The sequence below is a fragment of the Leptonychotes weddellii genome, chromosome X, assembly GCF_054177405.1.
Source record: "Leptonychotes weddellii isolate Sample4059 chromosome X, ASM5417740v2, whole genome shotgun sequence".
In the NCBI taxonomy this organism is placed as follows: Eukaryota; Metazoa; Chordata; class Mammalia; order Carnivora; family Phocidae; genus Leptonychotes; species Leptonychotes weddellii.
This window is the reverse complement of record NC_138385.1, coordinates 28,928,646-28,954,229: the sequence shown is the minus strand read 5'-3', so window position 1 is coordinate 28,954,229 and position 25,584 is coordinate 28,928,646. Positions and strand designations below refer to the sequence as shown.

Sequence of the window (25,584 nt, the reverse complement as noted above, 5' to 3'; positions counted from 1 at the left end):
TTAGCTTCCACCATCTATCACCATGGCTTAAAAATAAATGAGAAAACAGAGGCCAGAGAAATTAAATGATTTTCCCATAATCTCATTTCCTTCTAGCTTAGGTCTTTAAGTACTGCCACTCTGATCATTTTTTTGCTTTGCAAAGACTTGACTGTTTTTTCCCAAATTCATCCATCAGATTTGGCCTTGTTTCCTTTCTTTATGCCATCTAGATTGGCTTCCATACCCCAAACTAAACTTTCCTCTCTGCTTTTTTATCATAACTTCCTAACAAAACTCCAACCCTAAATGAATTCAACTCTCAGGTCTCCCCTGTGCCTGTCACCGAACAGGTGAGTGCTGATGGAACAAGTCCCACAATAGATTGGTTCCATGATAAATTCCTAACATTCATTTTATATAAATCCACCGTACTACTCAAAAACACTATTACATGTCTCCGTTCAACTTTATTCCATTATTGACAACAATTAAGGCTTTTTTCTAGTATCTTCAATCCTTTCATTCCTTCTCCTCCAACCTCAGCACATGACTTTACCTCTTTAAAAACAAAATTAAGCCATCAGTTGGAAATTCCCTCATCTTCCTGATTCCATATTTTCCCCACATCCTCTCTTCCTTCCCTCCTGCTATAATAAAGGAAGTATATTTCCTACTATCTAAGATAAAATATCTCTTGTGTGTTTTGCATTCCCATCCTGCTCAGATTATCAGAAATCTTACAATTTAATTTTTTTCTTCTCTTTAATATCTTTAACACACATAAGATGTATGTACGGATAAATGTCTCAGCCAGATACATCCCATTAGCATTCAAACATGCTCATCTCTCCCTAAGCTTAAAAAACATAAATTAGCTTGCCCACATATTTGCCTCCAGCTACTGCTCCAACACTTCTTTACAGCCAAACTTCTAGAAAGAGTTGTCTATATTTGCTATTTTCCCCACATGCCCCCACTCACTCTTTATCACTCCATTGTCTTCTAGTTTTTTTTTTCTTCATCCCACCACCAATCCATGACTCTTCTTAAAACAGGACCCACTAGAATAACTAATGACTTCATGTTACTGATTCAATATTTTTCATTCCAATCTTGTTTCTCTCTTAGCGGCATTCACCTGTTTACCACCATCCTTGAAACACTAATCCTTTGGCTTTTCTGACAACAGCTTCCCAGTTTTCCTTCTGTCTCTCTGGCTACTCTTTTTATTTCATTTATAGGCTTATCCTTTACTTATCCTAGTATTATACATCAGAGTTCTTTGGCCCTCATTTCTTCTGACTTTATGTTCTCCCTAGGTATTTTTATCCACTCCTACACCTTCCATTACCATCAATATGACAATGACTTTCAAACATGTATCTCTCATCCAAACTAGTGCTCTAAGCTCCAGACTTGTATATCTAATTGCTTTCTTAAGATCTTCACTTGGAAGTCTCAAACATACCTCAAATGCAAAATGCCAAACACCAAAATCATGATCTTCCATCTGAAAATGGGTCCTCTTGTCAGAGATGTAGTTTTAAGGTGTAGTAGTTCCAAGTTACTAGTTATCAGTGGTGTCCATTCAACAGTACAAGCCGGAAACCAGGCACCCTAGACACCTGACATTACATCTCCCATGTCCAATCCATAATCAAATTCAATTCAGTTTTCAAACATCCCTTGAAACTACTTATATCCATCTATACCCCTACCATGCTAGTCCAAACAAAATCACCATCATAATTTGCCTGGACTATTACAACAGCTTCTTTAAAAAAAAAAAAAAAAATCTGTATTCGACTTTTAACCATCACCAGTGGGCAATAACAATCATTTTTTTTAAGTAATCTCTATGCCCAACGTGGGGCTTAAACTCATGACCCTGAGATCAAGAGTCACATGCTGTACAGACCAAGCCAGCCAGGGGCCCCTACAATAGCTTCTTAATACATCTCCTTGAATTTACTCTGGCCCCACTCTATTTCTACATTACAGGCAGAGTGCCTTTCTTCTGTTTTCCAAGTGCAAATCTGATTATACAACTGCCCTGCTATAAATTCTTCATGGCTTCCTCTTTATCTTGGGATAAAGATAAAAATTGTTTACTTGGGGGCGCCTGGGTAGCTCAGTCAGTTAAGCGGCTGCCCTCAGCTCAGGTCATGATCCCGGGGTCCTGGGATCGAGCCCCGTGTCAGGCTCCCTGCTCAGTGGAGAGTCTGCTTCTCCCTCTCTCTCTGCCTACTTGTGCTCTCTATCTCTCTGTCAAATAAATAAATAAAATCTTTAAAAAAAAAATTGTTTACTTGGTCCTCAAGGTCCTAAATATTGTGGCATCTGACTACTTCTATAGACACTTTTTATACACTCTCCTATTTTGTGCTCTGTGCTCTCACCATAGGGCGTGTGCACATGCTGCTTCATCTGCCTGAAATATTCATCTCTCTCTCTATCACTTAAGGTTAATCGTAAGGCCCATGAGAGTAGGAACTGCTTCTGCTTTTACATTAGCATAATGCCTATTACCCGGTAGGCAATAAGTTTTTGGTTGAACTGATATGGTTTTAAGCCTTTAAACTAGTTATTTCCAAAGGTCCTCTTATTTTGGAAAGCTGACAAACTCCTGATCCGAAATAAATTTACCAGTGCTCTATCATGGTACCTTGATACTTCTACATTAGTCACCAAAGGATTCTTCTCAATAATATTTTTGAGCTATGCAAATAACAAACCAGTACTTGTCAAAGAACAGCATGAAGAAGAAAGTATATCTTCCCTAGAATGGTGATAAATTCCACTTATGCAGATGATCTTAAAATATCCAGATAATCCTTCCATACATGATTTCAAAACACTGATAGACAATGTAACAGTTTTGAAATAGTTTTCTCTATTTCAAAGAACATGAATACTCAAAATATTAATGTAACTTATCATCACTTTCCTTTCCTCTATTTCCAGTACCAAACGGTAGCATGACTTCTCAAGCAGTGTCCTAAGATAGAAACAAAGGAGTCATCCTAGATTCCTTCTTCTCATTTATCTTCAATCACCATTTCATACACACAATATCATAAAGATTCCATTCTCTAAATACCTCAGGGGTCCATCCATAATCACTGCATCTTCACTGCCACGACCCTAATCCTAGCCCTTAACATCTCTTGACTGATCAATTGCAATAACCTCCTGAAGCATTTCCATCTCCTAACAAGACAGATTCTTGTCATTTTCCATGCTGTAGTCAATGTGACCTTTTCAAAACACAAATATGTCCATTCAAACTTCTTCACTAACTTTCCATTGCCCTACAGAATAATTTATAATAATAGCTCATAATTCAATGTGCTCATAATGTGCCAGTGCTTCTGAAAGCATTTTACTGTATTAATTCACTTAATCCTCATCACAGCATTATGAGATAGGTACTGATGTCATCCCATTTTACCAGTAAGGAAACTGGGGCACAGAAAAGCTAAATGATTATCACAGCATCTCATAGCTGGTAAGTGATGGAGCCAGATTCAATGCCAGGCAAATGTCATTCCAGAATTTGTGTCCTAATCTCTATGCTGTATTGCCTCTCATAAAATAAAGTACAAACTCTTTAGCATGGCAATCAATACTTTTCATTATCTGGACCTTACCAACACTTTCAGTCTCATTTTCTACATGTAGATCTTAAAAAGTCGGGTCTTGTTTTATCTCTAAACTTTTATCTATGCAGGTCCCCTGATACTAATATTGTTTTACCTAGCCTAGTCATGGATTACTCCTAGTCACTGAGATTTAGCTCATGTAGCAGCACTTTCCTCTATATGCTTTCTGAGTATACTTTCTCCCAAACTAAACTGTGAGTTATATCTGCACTCTCTATTGAAATATTAGGAAATGAAATTCCACGATACATTAAAAGGCACTCACAATTTAATGAAGGAAAAGACTCATAAACAGACAAGTATAGGGCAACATATTTTGAGATAATTATTTGTGTTTTGCTCAAAGCTTTTTTTCTTCTCCCTCCCATTTCAAGAAGATAACCAGGCTTTTTTATCATCCTTACCTTGCCCAAGGGGTTTCCTCCTCCCCTGTTGCCAAAACTAAAAGCAGAAATTGTGCACACAGACTTACCTTCTTAGATTTTGTATTGCCAAAAATCAAGCTCATAAGAGAGATTATGCTTAGGAGTGCCAATGCCGGTCTCAAGAAGACAGATGAAATTCCTTTTAGGGTATTCAGGAGGGAAAGGAACAAATACTTTAGACAAAAGGAAGTCAGGGGTCTGGCAGGGGTTAGAGGTAGCAGGGAGAACAGCTCAACATTTGATGGTAGCAGCCTAGGAAGAGGCAAACCTGAAAGGGCCATCCCTGGTTGAGACAAAATGGTATCTCAAAGACTATATCAGAGAGTTGACAGAAAAGTAAAGATCAGTGACCAAAAGGGCCTCTCTGGTATTTTGGTGTTGCCTAAGGCCTCAGAAATATTTGCATAACCTGGCAGGAGGCTCAAGTATTAACTGAAATTGCGTATCTTACTTTCCTGGCAGAATGCTGAACACAAGGTAGATTAAAGAACATATTAAAATGTGAAATTTCGGGGTACCTGGTGGCTCAGTCGTCAAGCATCTGCCTTTGGCTCAGGTCATGATCCCAGGGTCCTGGGATCGAGCCCCGCTCTGTGGGAAGCCTGCTTCTCCCTCTCCCACTCCCCCTGCTTGTGTTCCCTCTCTCGCTGTGTCTCTGTCAAATAAATAAATAAATCCTTAAAAAAAAAAAAAAGGATAAAATGTGAAATTTCTTGGATACCAAAGTTGCAGACTAACTTCATACTAACTTCAGTTATAATAAGGTGTGGTAAATTCTAAGAGAGAGGCAAGCACTTAGAAACACAGAGGACAGGTACCTAATCTGGTCTGGGGAGATGAAAGTGGTCAAGTAAGAGTCCTTAGAGAAGTAGTACCTAAACTATCTCATATAAAAGGAGTAAGTGTTTGCAGGGGCAGGGGATGAGGGAAGGATTCCTCCTCAATGGAAATTGATTAGGCAAAAGCAGGGAAGTGAGAAAGCTTAATGAATTCAGGCATCTACAAGGGATTTGATTTGGTTGCAGTATAAGATGTACACAGGCATGCTTTCTGAGCCATGTTAAAAGACTCTGGATGTAATATTGATGGTAATAAGTGGTATTGACAGGAAACGGTATCAAGGAAAACTACTGAAGTAGAAGAGTTCAAGGAAAAGGTATTAAAAAGCCAAGTGCCTCAGATGCCAACAGGGATGGCATAGGGGAAAGTAAGATAAGAACTGCAAAAGGGGGCCTGGGTGGCTCAGTTGGTTAAGCGACTGCCTTCAGCTCAGGTCATGATCCTGGAGTCCCAGGATCGAGTCCCGCATTGGGCTCCCTGCTCAGCGGGGAGTCTGCTTCTCCCTCTGACCCTCCCCCCTTCTCGTGCTCTCTCTCTCTCAAATACATAAATAAAAATCTTAAAAAAAAAAAAAGACAAGAACTGCAATGTATCTGTTGTACTTGGAAATAAGTAAGGGGTGCTGGGTGGCTTGGTTGGTTAGCGTCTGCCTTCAGCTCAGGTCATAATACCAGGGTCCTGGGATGGAACCCCACATCAGGCTCCCTGCTCAGCAGGGAGTCTGCTTCTCCCTCTCCCTCCTCCCTGCTTGTGCTCTCTCTCTCACTCTCTCTCAAATAAATGAATAAAATATTTAAAAAGAAAAAAGGAAATAAGTAATTAGTGACTTGGTAAAGGCAGTTATATGTATGGACCAGTTTTTTTTTTGAAGTTTAGTTGTATGGGTTGTGCTGGTCTTTGTTGTACAGAGAAGGGTTAAGAAAAGGTATCTTTTTCTTTGCTGAGAAAAGAACTCATACAGAGGAAGAGACTAAAAGACAGAAGAGAAAGGGAATAATTACATAAAAATATCCCTGAAAAAGCAAGAGGCCAGCATGTAATCTAAAACAAAAGTGGAAAGATTGAATTTGGACTGACAGAGGGCTCTGAGACAAGACAAAAGCATGGATGAAGACAAAAATTGATGTGTTTATAAAAGACAGTGAGGTTGGTGGATAAGAGGTTCAGTCAAACCTGATGGCATTTATTTTCTGTGTGAAATAGGAGATAAGCCTACCTCCTGAGAAAAATATGTAGTAGCTGAGTAGAGGGCTCAAAAGCAGAGGAGAAAGTTTGCAATACCCACCAAAGAGGGTGTAAAAAACGGAGGAAAATCCAGAAGACTCTGAGTAAAGACATGTAGAAGGATGACCTGGTTAGTACCTATTCATTCTTCAGATTTCAGCTCAGATGTCACTTGCTGAGAGAAGTTGAAATGAGGCTCCTGTTATGTGCTTTATGAGCACTATATTTCCTTTAAAGACTTGTAATGGTTTTAATCTTATACTAATTTGTAGGATTATCAAATTAATTTCTACTCCATTAGACTATAAACTCAGTGAGGTCAGGGATCATGTTCATTTTGCTCACCACTATATGTATTTTGCTCATAATTTAACCCTTAGTTTCCCATCCCTAAAATGTGAAGAATATTAATACTGCTCTGCATGACCAGAATATGCATATAGTTAGGTTAGCAACAAATTAGAATTTAAGATATAAGGAAGCAGGGACTTCAAATGGTTTATGTTGTATCTTCAGTGCCTAGCACAGTGCAAGACCATAGTAGATACTCAATAAATACTTACCTGAATAAATGAAACAGATATGGCAAAACACCAAGTCTCCTGAATTCCATTCCAGTGCTCTTCCCACTCTACCACAGCAACCCATACGAGATGTTCAATATATTGATTACTGTAATAAGGGCCTATGCATATGCATTATTATCTGTTTTTTTTTTTTAAAGATGTAAGAGAGAGAGCGGGTGGTGGGGTTGGAGCAGAGGGAGAGGGAGAGAGTCTTAAGCAGGCTCCACGAGCAGCATGGAGCCCGACACAGGGCTCAGTCTCACAACCCATGAAATCACAAACTGAGCTGCAACTAAGAGTTGGACGCTTAACAGACTGCACCACCCAGGCACCCCTATCTCTGTTTTACTCAAGAAGAAAATGAAGCTCTGAAAAGATGCAGTATCTTATGCAAGTTAAATAGCTAGGATGTGGTAGAATCAGAATTCAACTGCAAGTCTTCCTGGCTCCAAAATCTGAGTTCTTTCTTCTATTCCATGCTGCCTGCTACGGTATTAAGTGATAAAAGACTTAATCTATGAACCTTCCTAGGGATATGTGCATTTGAAAGTCCGCCTAATATCCCCACTGGCAAAGAAAAACAAAACAAACAAACAAAACACTTCCACATCCAAAGTAATGACTTTAGTGGTAAAATCTTAGGCAAAGTGACTGAGAGAGGTCAATGAAGAGAATATTTGTGGGTAGGCACCTGTCAGCAGTCTCCTAAATCATACCAGGTAGGCACTTGTAGTATGACTGGTCATACTCTATGACCCTGTACATTATCCATCTCCTCAGCATAAGTCTTGATTATACAGAGAGAATGGAAGAAATAAATTCCAAAGAGCTTATCTTCTCAGCATTGCCTCAGTGACCCTAGACTAGAAGCAGCATGGAATGATGGAAACGGCATGGATAGTGCAGCTTCACAGATCTGGGCAAGACACTTCAGCTCTCTATGCCTCAATTTTCTTATCTATAAAATGAAGGCAACAATACTTGCCACCATAGGGTTTAGGAAATGATTAAATGAGATAGTGCAGGGGTGCCTGGGTGGCTCAGTCGTTAAGCATCTGCCTTCGGCTCTGGTCATGATCCCAGGGTCCTGGGATCGAGCCCCGCATCGGGCTCTCTGCTCAGTGGAAAGCCTGCTTCTCCCTCTCCCACTCCCCCTGCTTGCATTCCCTCTCTCGCTGTGTCTCTCTCTGTCAAATAAATAAATAAAATCTTAAAAAAAAAAAATAAATGAGATAGTGCATATAAGTGTCTGCAGCATAGTGGGCATAACTCAATTGTTATTAGTTGCCTTCTACTTCTTCCACATCCAACAGTCACCTCCTATCAATTCCTCAAAGATACCCAGAAAAATACATCAAAATGAACAAGCAACCCACTCCACCCCCACTCCTTTTGTTTAATCCTACCATTTAAATAATGGTTTTTAACATTTCTTTAAAAAAAAAAGATTTATTTATTTGAGAGACAGAAAGCATGTGAGTGGGAGGAGGGGCAGAGGGAGAGGGAGAGAGAAGCTCAAGCAGATTCCCTGCTGAGCACGGAGACCTATGCAGGGCTCGATCTCAGGACCCAGGATCATAACCTGAGCCGAAATCAAAAGTCGGCCGCTTAACCAACTGAGCCACCCAGGTGCCCCTGTTTTTAACATTTCTATTGCCTTTCACAACATTAGTCGTCATCAGGACACTTGGCTCATTTTACAGATAAAGAAACTAAGATGAGGATTGCTTAGTCCTTACTTTATTATTCTCTGCTCCAAATAATAATAATAATTTTATGCAATTTACTTAAGTCTTAAACTCTCTAAAACGTTTCATACTTTAATAAAATTTGTATCAAAAACAGCTGGTAAATCCCCTGTATTCATGTCATGGTTTCATATACCCTCTTACATATTAAACAAAGAAAATGAATCTGGAAATATCCAAAGTGAGTACAGTGTGTAAAAGTGATGGTCAGATTTAAGTGTTAACTATGTATTTTTTTCAGAAGAAAACAAGCATTAAATATATAAGATGCTAGTCCATTTCAGAGCAAAAGCAGTGAAAATTGGAATTTTTATTTTAATAACTCTACTATATATGTGTTTAACCATACTACACAAATAAATGAAATAATCACATATAGAAGATATGCATGTTCCATAAATTAAATCAAAACATCATATAAAATATATTAAGTCATCTATTTTAGAGGAGCTCTATGGTTATTTCTGAGCTTAAGAGAGAAAATTGCTGCCAAGTAGAGAATTCTCATTTATAGGGGGGAAAAATCACACAGAAAATAATTTCAGAAAACTTCTTAACTCTAAAATGCAATTATCCTTACCATTTCCAAAGGACCAGGTTTGCTTATAAGAGGTATGATTTTTATAGGAAATAAAGGCCAATAAGAAAACAACTAGAAATTAAGCAACAATGTTATTCATACTGATTATCCAGCACCTATTAATTAGCTGCATGCAAAAAAATGCAGTATTTACTCAAATTAATATATACCAAGGCAAACAATTTTTGCCATAAAAAGATTTATGAGCCCATTTTTATTAAATTGTTTTAAATTATTTCTTTTTAAAGAAATAATTAAATTTTAAAATAAGTTACCTTTCATCCCCACACTCCCTCTCCCAAACTTCAGTTTCAGACTTACTGTGAGTGAATAATGTATCCAGTTATAATCAAATTCTTCTGAAATACCACTGAAATCTGTCTCAATGAACAGCTTCTTAGCTTAATGGATTTTAAATGACCTAAGAAATGAAGTCTTAATGTAGGAGGAGCTCTGGTTTATCCACTGAATGTATTGTCATGAGAAAATATGCATTCAAAGCAGGTCAGCATTCAAGGTTACCTTTGTCAAAAGATTCAGAGGAAATCACAAAGTTCATCTGAGTGATTTTCTTTCCCTTTTAATTAGTTCCTGATATGGCATTTCAGTATGCCAATGTTATTTTACTATGTGACTCACCACATTGGGAATTAAAAGATAATCCAAACATAAGTATGTGATTTCCAGGTCTATGCTGTTTCCTCAGAGTGTACTATCCAAAGTACTTCACTGTTTTGAGTTTCAAATACCTTAAGTATGAAAAAGAGTCTTAAATGGACAAGGAATCGGGAAACCTAGGTTCTACTCTAGCTCTCCCTCCCACATTCAGCTAGGTGTAGGTGACCTTGGGCAATTTCCTTAAATTCTTTAGGACTCAGTTTCAAAAAAATTTATTAAATGGAACCTCAGAAGTCATCTAGTTTAACCTTCAATCCAAGCAAAAATTGCCTCTGCATTTCACCAAAGAGGTGGTCAGTTTCTTGTATGTAAAATTAGCAGTTGAAACTAAATGATGTCTTAAGTTTCTGATTTCTAAAATCCTTGGTGCTGTAATTAAAATTCAGTCATTGTCATATATATTTTTTTCCCATTGAAAGTATATCAAATATATCTTTATATAACCAAACAAGATTTTATTTCAGCCCAGGTAAAAGTAAGTAAAGAAACTTAGATTGCCACCAAATTGCCCCTCAACCTTCAAGTCTCCACAGAGTAATCTCCATGTCCAAGAACCATGCAAAGCCATAAGAAGCTGGGACACTTTGGATGCTTTCCTAAGTATATGACATGATGTCAGGTACTTATTCCAAAATACAAGTAAATTGAGATTGAATCCAGTCCATATATCACCTAATATTCCACTGGTTAAAAAGTGTCTTCCTTGGTTTGGAACACAGGTTCAGACTTGATAAATTCTCTCAGATACCAAAGATACATTTTACAATAAATACGTGAACAAACAAATAAAAGGCAAGGAGTCTGAATGAAGAGAAGACTGTGGATATAGCCTTCTCTCCATTACTAACTTTATCTTTTACTCTAAGACATTTTTTTCTTTTTTATTCACTGCATAGTTGATGCTTCACTCTAAACTGAAATTTGAAGGTGGGAAGAAATTGAGCATTGTTTAGGGAGTTTGGTATCTGTTTTTCAGATGTCAGCTAGTTTGTCTATTTCACAATCATTTTTTCAAAAAGCATTTATCAGACCTACATGAGGAATATCATAATCAGAATTTGCTGACATGATGGTAAGAAAAAGACCAAGATTCAAAATCTTCTTTCCTTTTCCTGTGATTGCAATTTCAACTTATTTATCTTCTTCCATTAAAAAAACTCTCCATCAAGTTTTCTTCAAGCTTCCTGTTTTCCCGAAATCTCCTGGCCCTTGCAAACATTTCATTACATTATATAGTTTTAATGGAGAGGTACAATTCAAAGAAATACAAGTATAATCATATCTTGGAATGATACAGTGCATTTATTCATGGCTTGCAAACTATAAGCTAAATATTGTTAATAAAATACATTTGGGAAAAATTTTTAAAAATAAAACAAAATACAGTTGGAAGCAATAATGCACCATATCTCCGATGTTAAATTTCATTAAATTTGAACTTCTACCCTGATTTTATAGCTTAATCAGTGAAAACATAGGCTAAGCTTTGTTTCATGGTGTGAAGATAACGACATTAAAAAGACAACCCGGGGCACCTGGGTGGCTCAGTTGGTTAGGCGTCTGACTCTTGATGTCAGCTCAGGTCATAATTTCAGGGTTATGAGATTGAGCCCGGAGTTAGGCTCTGCACTCAGTGAGGAATCTACTTGTCCCTCTCCCTCCCCCTCTGCCCCTCCCCCTGCTTGCCATATTCTCTCTCTCTCTCAAATAAATAATCTTTTTTAAAAAAGACAATTTAATATACTAAAAGTCCTATTTGATGGCTTTCCACTGATACCAATAGAAGTTGCCAATGATAATTGTGTGCTTGTACCTTAGCATCCATTACTCTGTTCCAGATACAAGGCATGTTGCAACTCCTAATAAAGAGAATTTTGGAGTAAACCTGATTGGTGCAGAGAAAGGAGGCTAGATAAGACTAATTGGAGCAGTCCCTCACTAGCTGGAAGTTAGTCCAAAATCAAAACAATATAAACCAACATTTGATGCAGGCCAGGGTCAGTGTCACCCAGGGGGCATGAAATGAAGAGTTATATCAAAGTCTCAGGGTGGGGAAGTTCTTCAGGATGGTGGGGATCAAGTCACTCTTATGGGAGAATTGGGCAAGATAATACAAACAATTCTGCAAGCAATCAACACTCAGTTCTGGAAGGGGGCCCACAGAAACTAGGCAAAAAGATTTACGCCTGGGCCCTAATTTCAACAGAGATACAGAGAATTGAGCTTCCATATGGGAGCCAAAGTCTAATTAAACAGCCAACAGCAGATGGTGGGGTAAGAAACAAAGGCTAAAACCTGATGGTTACAAAGTTTCCCGGCGGCCCAAATCAATTCCAGAGGCATAGCACACACTAGGCTATTTCCAGATTTCTACCTGCTAAAAGAGAATGGCTCTCACTGGGCTACAGTTGTGTAAGAACTGAGACTTCCTAGCCTGACACCATGAAGTGAAACTTGGACAGACCTCAGGAACACAAGTACTATCCCTGGCTTTTCCAGCAGGAACATAGTACTGTATTTTATCCATTATCCCCCTGAGATAGCTAAGTAAATACTATTTAGTTTTACAAATGGATATCCCTCAAGTTTCAATAGGTTGTTACCTTCCAGAAGTCAAAAATTCAAGAGAAATAAAATGTAGGTGGGCCTGACACCTAGCCCAGTGCTTTTCCTACAGAGTCACACTACTGCTAGAATTCTCTCTGATACCTCAGTAGCTGAACTAGTTGACTAGCAGGGATCATGATATCTCTGTGTAAAGCTATATTAACTCCTATTCTGTAGGCCATCAAAACAGGAAATGGGTATTCCTAAACTGCTGCACAAATGAAGCAATCAGCAAAGTCAGTATTTAGTGCCCCAAAGTGTTATTTCCTTTGTAAGTTTAAAGGACACTAAATAAGCAAAAACAAGAAAAATAAATATTAAAAAAATAAAAATAAAATAACCGCTGACTATTTAGTTTATATGCACACACACACACACACACACACACAGGGCTCTTAACAAAATTATTGGATTTGAGAACAGTTTTTAAACATTCAGGCAAATGTCAAACTTATAATGTCCCGAGAGCTTTTCTTTTCACATGATACCCCTGGAAAACTGACCTAAAAATCTGGTAGGCTTCGCATATTGTACAGAAAAGAAGTGTTTAATAAAGACCACACTCTGTGAGACAAAAGTCATCTTGACTGCTTGCTTTCCCTGAATTCCAGTCTTTTTATTCTGAAACCAAGTAATTTATGAATCCTAAATTCCCCTCCAGACTACCACGGATTCAACAGCAGAATACCAGGGCTGAGATTCTCAGGAAACCCACATGAGCTGAAAAATGCAATTAGCAACATCATGATCCAGTCCCCAGATTAACACCAAAGAGGCTTAAACACAGACCTACAGAACACCGGGGTTAGCAGTGCCAGACTCTGCTTTCTATTCACTCACATTCATTCAACCGTTTACAGAGCAACGATGTGCCAAGCACTGTGCTAGATGCTGGGGGTACAAAGGTGAGTTTAATACTATCTCATGTAGCTCAATTCTAGTTAGAGCTATAGAAACTAGAAGCTACTGAATAATTATAGTACAGTGTGATAAGAACAGCATACCATGACAGAATCTACAGAATCATTGGCAGCTAAGGAGCTCAGATAAGAGAACACTCATTCTATCTGCTTTGGGATGAGAAGGGTATCTTCAGGCAGAAATGGTTTTGGGGGTCACTCTTGCTCCTGATGTCAAATTGTGGTATAATAAAAAAATATATTTGGTCTTTGTCTCCAGTTCCTGGCACAGAGCTCCTAAAACCCTTAGAAATTCCTGAGTGACAGAAGTATCTTTTGTTATTCAAAATGAGCCCCTTTCAACCCATATCTGAGTTTATGCTAATGAGGTAACTATTGACAAGCTCCTAGATAGCTTCAGGATGGGGGTCAGTTGGCAGAGGAATCCATCATGTGATTAGAGGGTAGGAACTATCAGCCCCACCCCCTCCTCCCCCCATCCCCGACCTCCTGGGAGGGGAGAGGAACTGGAAGATGAGTTCAATCACCAATGGTCAATGATTTAATCAGCTAGGATGGACCTAGGTAGACAAGTGCTATCCCTGGCCTCTCTAGCAGGAACATAGGTATTACTTTATTTTATCCATTTATCTCCCTGAGATAGCTAAGTAGATACTATTTCAGTTTTATAAATGGATATCATTCAGGTTTCAATAGGTTAAGTTACTTTCCAGAAGTCAAAAATTCAAGAGAAATAAAAGCTAGGTGGACCAGGTCCATGCCTTAGAATAAAGCTTCCATAAAAATGCCTAAACAGCCAGGTGCACAGAGCTTTCACATTGGTTAACACATGGACGTACTAGGAAGGTGACATGACTGGAGAGAGAATGGAAGCATGGAAGCTCCTCAAGATGCATCACTCCTACACACACACACACACACACACACACACACCCCTTGCCCTAAGCATCTTTTCCGTTTGGCTATGCCTGAGTTGTATCCTTTATAATAAACATGTAACAGTAAGTAAAGTATTTTCCTGAGTTGTTCTAGTGAATTATCAAACTTGAGAGGGGTCATGGGAACTACTGAATTTATCACTGGTTAGTCAGAAGTACAAGGACTTTTAGTTGGCATCTGAAGTAGGGATAGTCTTGTGGGACTGGGCCCTTATCCTATGGGGTATTTGTTAACTACATGTATAATGTAGTATAGCACGTGTAATATAACTACATGTATAATGTCAGAATTGAATTGAATGGTAGGATACCCAGTTGGTGTCACAGAATCTGAGACTGGATAATTGCTTGATGTCAGAAAACACCCCTGACAAGTCAACCTTCTTTATAACTGTTTCTTTATGCATTAACTAGCCCACCTATTTGGAAAGGCCTAGGTCTTTCAGGAAGCTTATCAAGATAAAGTTGTCTGATACACTGTGGCAGAGATTGCTAATTTTTCCTCAGGATCCATTCTCCTATTCTTCCTTTTAGTAACTGAAACGTATGAAATTTAGCTGTATACACAGCCTCCCAATCAAAGACTGCATTTTCCAGACTCCTTTGCAGTTTGATATGAAGATATGACAGAAATTTAGAGGATGATATGCAAGTACAGTGATATGTGCAACCTTTGGATCATGTTTTGACAAGAAAATTTCTTGTCCTCTTCCTTCTGTCCCCTCACTCAACCAGTAGGCTATCCCACAGACATGACAGTAGGGACCATATCTGACCACAGAGACAAAGTCAACATACTAAGAGATGGCAAAGCAACAAGGTAGAAGGATTCTGGGCCGTGGATGACCTGCAGCAGTGCTGCCTGCCCACCTTTGAGCCATAATATTTTGATGTCTCTTGATTACAGCAACTTACCTTGTACCCTAAATAATATAGAAATAAATTTTCATTAAAGTGCCAGTGATATTACGTAATGTTTTATTCTTTTACCTTCCTCAATATCTCACATTTGAGGAAACAGCTAAAAATAGGGATTTTTTTTTTAAAGGTTTTTTTATTTATTTGAGAGAGAATGAGCAGTGGGGAGGGGCAGAGGGAGAGAGAGAAGCAGACTCCCCACTGAGCAGGAAGTCCAACTAGGGGCTCGATCCCAGGACCTGGAGATCATGACCCGAGCTGAAGGCAGACACTTAACTGACTGAGCCACCCAGGTGCCCCTGAAATAGGGATTCGAACCCAGAATTGTTTAACATTAAAAGACACTTTCTTAGCTACAATGTAGTCTACCATACTAACCTCCAGAAATGGCATGGTAATGTGTAGAGTGGCAAGGGAAAAAAATCAGCCTGGTTTAAGAATGAGTTACAGATAATTAAGCTGATCTAAATTACATGTTATGGGGGCACCTGGGTGGCTCAGTCGTTAAGCGTCTGCCTTTGGCTCGGGTCATGATCCCAGGGTCCTGGGATCGAGCCCTGCATCGGGCTCCCTGCTTGGCGGGAGGCCCGCTTCTCCTCCTTCCACTCCCCCTGCTTGTGTTCCCTCTCTCGCTGTGTCTCTCTCTGTCAAATAAATAAAATCTTTAAAAAAATAAAAATAAATAAAAATAAAAATAAATTACATCTTATGAGAGAGCCAAATCAATATAAATTATATCATACTTGTAAAAAACTTTTGCTAGTTTCCTGATCAATGAATATCTTTACCTCGAAAATCTGATGGGGATTTTTTTAATCTGGTCTAACTCAGCACAGTTATCTAAAAGCTGAAGAAAACTGCCCTGGAATATTCATAAGGACGGCTATTTTGTGTAAATATTTCAGAGAACAATGGAAGAAAACAGCATAGACAGAAAATAGACTTCACAAGACCAATTTGAATGTAGTATCTGCTATCAAGCATTTTGTTAATCAACTATATTTCTAAATTTGCCATTTTATTTATTTATTTTTAAAGATTTTATTTATTTGACAGAGAGAGACACAGCGAGAGAGGGAACACAAGCAGGAGGAGTGGGAGAGGGAGAAGCAGGCTTCCCGCTGAGCAGGGAGCCCGATGTGGGGCTCGATCCCAGGACGCTGGGATCATGACCTGAGCTGAAGGCAGATGCTTAATGACTAAGCCACCCAGCCGCCCCCTAAATTTGCTATTTTATAAAAATATTCAAACCTACATAAAAGTAGAAATAGCTAAATGACATCAAATGTATCCATTATTCAGATTCAACAACTATCAAGATAACATATTTATTAATCATATCATGAGAACTGATATTCTTATTCTCAGACATCAGTAAGTATGTTCACAGGAACTGAAACTGGTAATGCTGAAACAAATCTAAAAACTCTAGTCTAACACCCTCTTTTTATAGCCAAGAAAATCAAGGACCTGAATGAAGAGATGATCTAATCAAGGTCATTTATAAGCCTATATAACAATCAGTTTTCTGGGACGCCTGGGGGGCTCAATTGGTTAAGCATCTGCCTTCAGTTCAGGTCATGATCCCGGGGTCCTGGGATCGAGTCCCGCATCGGGCTCCTTGCTCAGCGGAGAACCTGCTTCTCCCTCTACCTGCCACTCCCTCTGCTTGTGCTCTGTCAAATAAATAAATAAAATCTTAAAAAAAAAAAAGGGGTAAAGCTCCATCTGTCATTTACTTGCCAATAATTCCCCTTGCTACCTACTGGGTTTACTAAGTCCCAATATTAGCCTCACTCCTTTGAGATAACTCCCAAAGTAGGAATTATTTTCTCTAAAAAACCCATTGATATTTACATAAAGTACTCAACAGGTCTGTGTGGCAAAGAAGCAGTGTTAGTCTTTCACATTTGTACTGCAAGACTAATTCTTAAGTATTTTGCAAACTACAAAGACTAGGACTGGTAAAATTAGTGATGTATAAGGAATGAGTATGTGAATATGTGGATGCATGCATAAATGAAATAAAAAATTCTAGAAGAGGGAGGATAAACATAATGAAAAAGTATCAAAAGGGAGGGAAATGAGAAAGCAAAAACTGTTAAGCCACCAAAGATCTCATTCCCCACTTGGCAACTATTCCTAAGCCTCCTGCATTTTTTTTAAGAGGAACCATTTTCTGTAAATGCTTAACAGAAATCCCTTAAGTTCCACTGTTGATACCAAAGAGGCCCCTCCTTTGGAAAAAATGAAATGCATAGTGTCTCAGGATACAATATCCACAAATAATTGTAAATGCCCAAACTTGAAATAACAATGACCAGATCCGTTCTCTGGTTTATCAATTCCATATGCCAAAGTGGGTTACAGAACCTCAAGGACTCAGATGATAGAATAAAGGATTGTGAGGAAGCCAGTGTAGAAAAGATTATCATTTTCACTTCTTCCTAAAGGTTGGAAAACTTAAATTGGGGGAAAGGGGTAATGGAAAATATCTTACAAATCTTTCAAGTAAAATTGGTCACACATGTAAACTTGATTTGTGATATTTGTAGCTATTTATAAAGACTTAAATATCCTTTGCACCTTTTTTATTAATTACTAAAAAGTGTCATTTTTTTTCCTGAATAACCTCAGTGGTGAGGTAGCCATGCAAATCTTCAGAAGCCTTTACAAAGTCCTCACTCATGCCCAAAAGTCAGGTAAGCATTGCAAAAGATACAGATGGGTATACAATAGCAGGGAAGTATATGAAAATGAGAGAAACTAAAGGACTGGTCCAGGGCAGTATGGAATCAAGGGTTAAATTACTGAGGATGGATTCTAAGGGCATTCAGAAGAGGCAGAAAAGGCAGAAACTACTCTCCTGAGCTCCAGATCATCATATCAAATTGCTTAGTAGAAATTTTTACCTGGATATTTCACAGGTGAGTCAAGCTCAACATGTCCAAGTCTGAATTGATCATCTTCCTCCCCCACCCAGAACTGGTCCTCCTCCTCTGTTTCAGATTTCAGAGAATGGCACTGCTATCTAGTTGCTCAAGCCAGATAAGATAATCCTAGTTCTCGGGACACCTGGGTGGCTGTCGTTAAGCGTCTGCCTTCGGCTCAGGTCATGATCCCAGAGTCCTGGGATCAAACCCTGCATCAGGCTCCCTGCTCCGCAGGAAGCCTGCTTCTCCCTCTCCCACTCCCCCTGTTTGTGTTCCCTCTCTCGCTGTCTCTCTCAGTTGAAATAAATAAAATCTTAAAAAAAAAAAAGATAATCCTAGTTCTCTCCCCACATTTCACCCACCACAATCAATCTAACACCAAATTCTGTCAACAGTAATTCCTAACTACTTCTCAATCTGTCCATCTCCCTCTATTCCCACCACCAGTGCCCTAGCTGAGGATGTCATCATCTTCATGATGACGCTGAACTGGGCTTCCTGCCACCATGCTTACCCTCCCTCCAACCCATCTTTACTTAGCAGTCACAAGATCAAAATGCAGGTTGGACGTAGTTATCCTTCCACTTGCAACATATTCTACTGCTCTTCAATTTCAACACTATAGGGTTCATGGTATACAAGGCACCTCAGGGTTGAGCCTCTGCTTATCTTCTTGACTTGGATCTTTTCACCCCTCAGTATAGCCATCCCAAACATTTGGCATTTCCCCAAATACACAAAGAATTTCTTATGCTTCACTGCCTTTCAACTGGGAGCTCCATCAAAATGTAGTAGGGCAAGCATGATGGCAAGACGTTCAGTTAGTAAAACTTTCAATAATCCAAAGAGGAGATAATGAGATCTTCCTATTTATCATTCAAAACTCCACTCAGACATCATCCCCTCACTGAAACACATAGCCTGAGTTTCCATAGACACATACAGAAAAATTCTTTCTGCTATCATAGTATTAAGTAGAATGCATCATAATTGTCTCTATTTCTCTACTTCCCTGAACTGGACTGTGAGCTTCTTGAGGAAATAAAATATATTTTTATTTATCTAACATGCAGTGCATATCTGGTGGGGCCAGAGAGATGGGTCAGAAGGAGGAAAACTATGAGGGAGGACTTGAGTTCTGAGAAAGCAAAACTTGATATGGGTCCAGCAAACATGGTTTTTATTTTGGACAAAGTAGCTTGATTGTGTATAAATTTGGGCTGCTTTTTCCTTCATTTAATGGATCAGTGATATTGGCCTTCCACATAGCCATGAATCTTTTACACTGCCACACTGCTTGACAATCCTTATTTGTTATGTCACTCAAATACTTAATGACACAGACAGAATTTAATTCAAAGCTACATAGATACTGCTTACTATGGACACTTTAGGAAAAAAAAATTTGATAGCTATTAACATTCTGTTACATAAAGTTTAGTGGGATTTTGTTGTGACCAATACATGCCACATTTAATTTCTTAACTATTGTCTATGATATTTAACATGAGGAAAATTCCCATAATACTAACCATTTGTTTGTATTTCCATAAGTGGCAAATTAGTACTTCTCCTTTCTCCTCACCCTTTATTCTGGAAGAGCCCAAGAAGAAAAATATCATCTCTAAAATCACAAAACATACCTTCTGTATGAGTCTCCCTCTACGATGGCACCCTTCCTGTGTCCCTCCTCTTTAAAGAACATACTCTTTTGGGAGGAGGAAGATGGCAGTGGAGTAGGAGGACCCTAGGCTTACCTTGTCCCATGAATATAACTAGATAACTATCAAATCATCCTAAATACCTCAGAAATCAACCTGAAGACTACAGAACAAACTCCACAACTAAAGGGAGAGAAAAGGCCACATCAAACAAGGTAGGAAAGGCAGAGAGGTGATTTAGGGGACAAATGGATTCTGGCTGCTGTGGAAGGGAGGGAACCATGGTCACAGAGAAGGGTGAGAGAGAGAGAGAGAGAGAGGAGCACACAGGGGATCACACAAGGAGAACATTTCCACATAGCTATTGGCTTGGAAAATGAGAGGGGTTGAATTTCATGAGTTCTTCCAACCAGCAGGGCTTAAAGCCTGGTGTTTTAAAGTTCAGTGGGGTTGACCAGGATAGAGCCCAGAGGGCACAATGCTGCTCTTGGAGAGAAGGCAGGAAAAACAAGCCAGGGGCACACAGCGTGGAAACAGCAATCTGAGGAGTGTCTAGGGAACACAGTGGGGAGATTATTTGCTCTTTTCTGAGCATGTCCCTAACAGGCAGCATTCACATGGAGACCCCTCTCCCAGAACAAAGGAGCTAAGTGGTGCCATTTCCCTTCCCCACTCCTCAGCATAAACACAGAGCCACCTGCGGGAAGCAGCAAAGCACAGACACTGGCTGCCGAAATCGCTTACACTAAGCCCCACCTTCTTGTGCTCCAGGGGAACTGCCTTTCTCAGTTACACTTGCCTCAGTCCCAGCGGGCCAGGCCCTTCACCCAGAAGACCAGTGCAAATTCCTGCCTACAACACATCTCCCAACCAGAGAGTTCTGCAGGGCCTTAGTTCTGGTGCAAGTGGTGTCAGGTCTCATTTCACAAGCAGACCAGAGCACACCTAGTTAAAACTCGCCACATGCAGGCCAGGGAACAAACACTGCCCCATCAGGTAAGGAGAGCCTCTGCAGATGACTGGCCTGAAAGGTAGAGCAGCCAGAACACAACAGCAGAGCTCATGCAGACACACTGAAGATAATGCCTGAAGTGCTGGGCCCTGGGCACTACATGACCTCTTCTTCATAAGGCCATTACTTTCAGGAACAAGAGACATAACTGGCTTTTCTTTTCTTTTTTTTTTTTAATATAACTAGCTTTTCTAACAGAGAAGAAGGCAGAGACATAGACAAAAAGAGAAAACAAAGAAATTTATCCCAAATGAAAGAACAAGGTAAGGTCAAGCCAGAGATCTAAGCAAAATAGATATAAGTAACATGCCTGATGGAGAATTTAAGGCAACTATCATAAGGATACACACTGGGCTTCAGAAAAGAATAGAAGACATCAGTGAAACCCTTACCACAGAGATAAAAAAGTTTAAAAAGAATCAATCAGAGATGAAGAGTGAAATAAATGATATTAGAAACAGGCTTGATGTAATGAACAGCAGGCTGGAAGAAGCAGAGGAACGAATTAATGACCTAGATGACAAGGTAATGGAAAACAATGAAGATGAACAAAAGAGAGAAAAAAGAATTATGCAAAATGAAAATAGACTTGGGGAACTCAGTGACTCCATCAAGTGTAATAACATTCACGTATAGGAGTCCCAGAAGAAGAGAGAACAGAAGGCAGAATATTTATTTGAAGAAATAATAGCTGAAAACTTCCCTAATCTGGGGAAGGAAACAGACATCCAGATTCAGGAGGCACAGAGAACTCCCATCAAAATCAACAAAAGTAGGCCCATAGCAAGACATATTGCAATTAAATTTGCCAAGTATACTGATAAAGAAAAAAAAAATCTCAAAAGCTGCAAAACAAAAAAAGTCCTTAAATTATAAAGGAAAAACCCATAAAGCTAGCAGGACTTTTTTTTTTTTTTTTTTAAGATTTTATTTATGGGGCGCCTGGGTGGCTCAGTTGTTAAGCGTCTGCCTTCGGCTCAGGTCATGATCCCGGGCTCCTGAGATTGAGCCCCACATTGGGCTCCCTGCTCAGCAGGAGTCTTGCTTCTCCTCTCCCACTCCCCCTGCTCGTGTTCCCTCTCTTGCTGTCTCTCTCTGTCAAATAAATAAATAAAATCTTAAAAATAAATAAATAAAGGGGAATTCTTAAAAAATAAATAAATAAAGATTTTACTTATTTATTTAAGAGAGAGAGCATGAGCGGGGGGTAAGGGGCAGAGGGAGAAGGACAAGCAGACTCCCCACTGAACAGGGAACCCAACGTAAGGCTCCATCCTAGGACCCTGAGGTCATGACCTGAGCCGAAGGCAGACATTTAACCGACTGAGCCACCCAGGCACCCCCAAGCAGGACATTTTTAAACAGAAACTTTCCAAACCCAAAGGAAGTGACATGAATATTCAATGTGCTGAATGGAAAAAATCTACAGCCAAGAATACTCTATCCAGCAAGACTGTCACTCAGAATAGAAGAAGAGAGAAAGAGTTTCCCAGAAAAACAAGAACTAAAGGAGTTCATTACCACTAAACCAGTCCTGCAAGAAATATTAAAAGGGACTCTGAGTGGAAAAGAAAGACCAAAAGTGACAGTATAAAAGCAGGAAACACAAAAGCAGTAAAAATGAATATTTCTGTAAAAAAATCAGCCAAAGAACTCACAAAAAAGGATATAAAATATAAAAACATATATCTAAAACATAGGGAGGAGAGAAGAATGGGTTCAAGCTGAAAGACCATCAACTTAATACAGACTGCTACATGCATAACAGGTTACATACAAACCTAATTGTAACCATATATTAATAACCACTAATAAATATACAAAGAATAAAGAGAAAGAAATCCAAACATATCACTAAAGAGGTGAAAAACGTACACTCCAAAAACTATAAAACACTAATGAAAAAATTGAAGATAACACAAAGAAATGGAAAGATATTCTATGCTCATGGATTGGAAGAACAAATATCGTCAAAATATCTATACTACCTAAAGCAAACTACACATTTACTGCAATCTGCATCAAAATATCAACAACATTCTTTGCAGAGCTAGAACAAACAATCCTAACATTTGTATGGAACCACAAAGACACCAAATAGCCAAAGCAATCTTGAAAAAGAAAAGCAAAGCTAGAGGCATCACAATTCCAGACTTCAAGTTATATTACAAAGCTGTAGTAAACAAAACAGTATGGTACCGGCAAAAAAATAGACACATAGATCAATGGAACAGAACAGAAAACCCAGAAATAACCCCCAAATTATGTAGTCAATTGATCTTCAACAAAGCAGGAAAGAATTTCCAATAGGAAAAAGATAGTCTCTTCAACAAATGGTGTTGGGAAAACTGGACAGCAACATGCAAAAGAATGAAACTGGACCACTTTCTTACACCATACAGAAAAATAAACTCAAAATGGATTAAAGACCTAAATGTGAGACCTGAAGCCATAAAACTCATAGAAGAGAACACAGGCAATAACTTCTTTGACTTCGGCCATAGCAACTTCTTTCTAGATATGTCTCCTGAGGCAAGGGAAACAAAAGCAAAAATGAACTATTGGGACTACATCAAAATAAAAATCTCCTGCACAGTGAAGGAAACACTCAACAAAACTAAAAGGCAACCTACAGAATGGGAGAAGATATTTGCAAAGGACATAGCTGATAAAGGGTTAGTATCCAAAATACATAAAGAACTGAGGGGCGCCTGGGTGGCTCAGTGGTTTAGCATCTGACTTCAGCTCAGGTCATGATCTCGGGGTCAAGGGACCGAGCCTCATGTTGGGCTCCATGCTCAGTGGGGAGTCTGCTTTTCCCTCTCCCTCTGCCCCTCTCCCCACTCATTCTTGCTCACTCTCTGTCTCTCTCTCTCAAATAAATAAAAGCCTTAAAAAAAGAAGAAAAAAGAATTGATACAACTCAATAACCCAAAAACAAATAATCCAATTAAAAAATGGGCGGAAGGGTGCCTAGGTGGCTCAGTTGGTTAAGCGACTGCCTTCGGCTCAGGTCATGATCCTGGAGTCCCGGGATCAAGTCCCACATCGGGCTCCCTGCTCAGCAGGGGGTCTGCTTCTCCCTCTGCCCTCTTCCCTCTCGTGCTCTCTGTCTCTCATTCTCTCTCTCTCAAATTAATAAATAAAATCTTAAAAATAAATAAATAAATAAATAAATAATGGGCGGAAGACATAAAGAGACATTTCTCCAAAGAAGATATACAGATGGCCAACAGACACATGAAAAGATGCTCAACATCACTCATCATCAGGGAAATGCAAATCAAAACTACAATGAGATATCCCTTCACACCTGTCAGAATATCTAAAATCAACAACGCAAGAAACAAGACGTGTTGGCAAGAATGTATAGAAACGGGAACTCTCTTGTACTGCTGGTGGTACAATGCAAACTGGTGCAGCCAGTGTGGAAAACAATATGAAGGTTAAAAGTAGAACTACCCTATGATCTAGCAATTGCACTACTAGTTATTTATCCAAAGAATACAAAAATATTAATTCAAAGGAATACATGCACCCCGATGTTTATAGCAGCATTATTAACATTAGCCAAATCATGGAAACAGCCTAAGTATCCATCAATTGATCAATGGATAAAGAAGATATATATATGAATATTACTCAGCCATAAAAAAAAGAATGAAATCTCGACATTTGTAAAGACATGATAGTGCTAGACAGTATAATGCTAAGTGAAATAAGTCAGTCAGAGAAAGGCAAATACCATATGATCTCACTCATATGTGGAATTTAAGAAACAAAACAAAGGAGCAATGGGAAAAAAAAGAGAGAGAAAGGCAAACCAGGAAAGAGATTCTTAACTATAGAGAAGAAAATGATGGTCACCAGAGGGGAGGTGGGTGAGGGATGGGGGGAAATGGGTGATGGGGATTAAGGAGTGCACTTGTGTTGAGCACTGGGTGTTGTATGGAAGTGTTGAATTATGATACTGTACTATATTGTAAATGTGAAACTAATAGTACACTGTATGTTAACTAACTGGAATTTAAATAAAAGCTTTTAAAAAAAGAACAAATTCTTTTGAATCGTCTCCCACTTTTGAGGTGAAACAGAATTTGCCACCCTAAAATATGCTTCTTTGGCATAAGGATTTATTTTAGGCTGATTTTTTTTTTTTTAACTGCAGATTTAGGAAAAGCCTTTTACTCCCCATCAACTGCCTAACTTTACATTTGAAAGGGAGCCTGAACCAGGAAGAGAACTATTAGCAGAGATACCTTTTTTCCTAAGAAACTTATCTGCATAACAGGGCAACCTTTGTTTTCCAAAAATCTCTCATCTTCTGGTGAATGGCCTGCCTTCATTTTGTATCTCCAGGCCCCTATCCCTTTCCTTGGCTCAGGATGTTTTATAAGCCTCAATTATCTGGCTGCCCTTTAGGTCTTATATTTTTATGGGGCTCCCATACATATGAAATTTGTTTTTCTCCTGTTAATCTCTTTTTTTATATATATTTTATTTATTTGAGAGAGAGTGAAAGAAAGAGCACGAGTGGGGGGAGGAGCAGAGGGAGAAGCAGACTCCCCAAAGAGCAGGGAGCATTACGAGGGGCTCAATCCCAGGACTCTTGGAATCATGGCCTGAGTCGAAGTCAGAGCTTTAACCGACTGAGCCACTGGTCAATTTGATTATTAGACCAATCAAAGAAACTAGAAGGGATGAAAGAAAATTATTCCACCCTACAGCTGGCAACAACAAAGGAATCCTCAGTGGCTGGACACTGCTCTCTCTGGGGCTGCTGCAACTGTGAGATCCTGGAAGCTATGACAAAAGCCAGCAGAAGTTAAGAATTCTTACCATCTGTCTCCCAGATCTCTGCCTGCAGGGTCTGATGGAAGTAAGAGTAAT

General features: G+C 39.1%; 1 protein-coding gene across 4 annotated transcripts in view; it reads right to left on the bottom strand.

Annotated features, from left to right (window-relative positions):
• IL13RA2 (interleukin 13 receptor subunit alpha 2) overlaps nucleotides 1-25,584 on the bottom strand; it is a 107,161-nt gene that overhangs the window by 38,074 nt on the left and 43,503 nt on the right. Inside the window, exons 1-2 of one of the 4 annotated variants that reach the window (XM_081808374.1) lie at nucleotides 9,349-9,840; nucleotides 4,588-4,746 (exon numbers count right to left, since the gene is read on the bottom strand). The exons of 1 other annotated variant lie outside the window; for it this stretch is intronic. The gene's annotated coding sequence lies outside the window, so the exon portion shown is untranslated. Of the gene's footprint in view, nucleotides 1-4,116; nucleotides 4,209-4,587; nucleotides 4,747-9,348; nucleotides 9,841-25,584 lie in introns of those variants that run through there. 2 more of the 4 variants (XM_031039560.2, XM_006728247.3) reach the window with 2 other exon arrangements.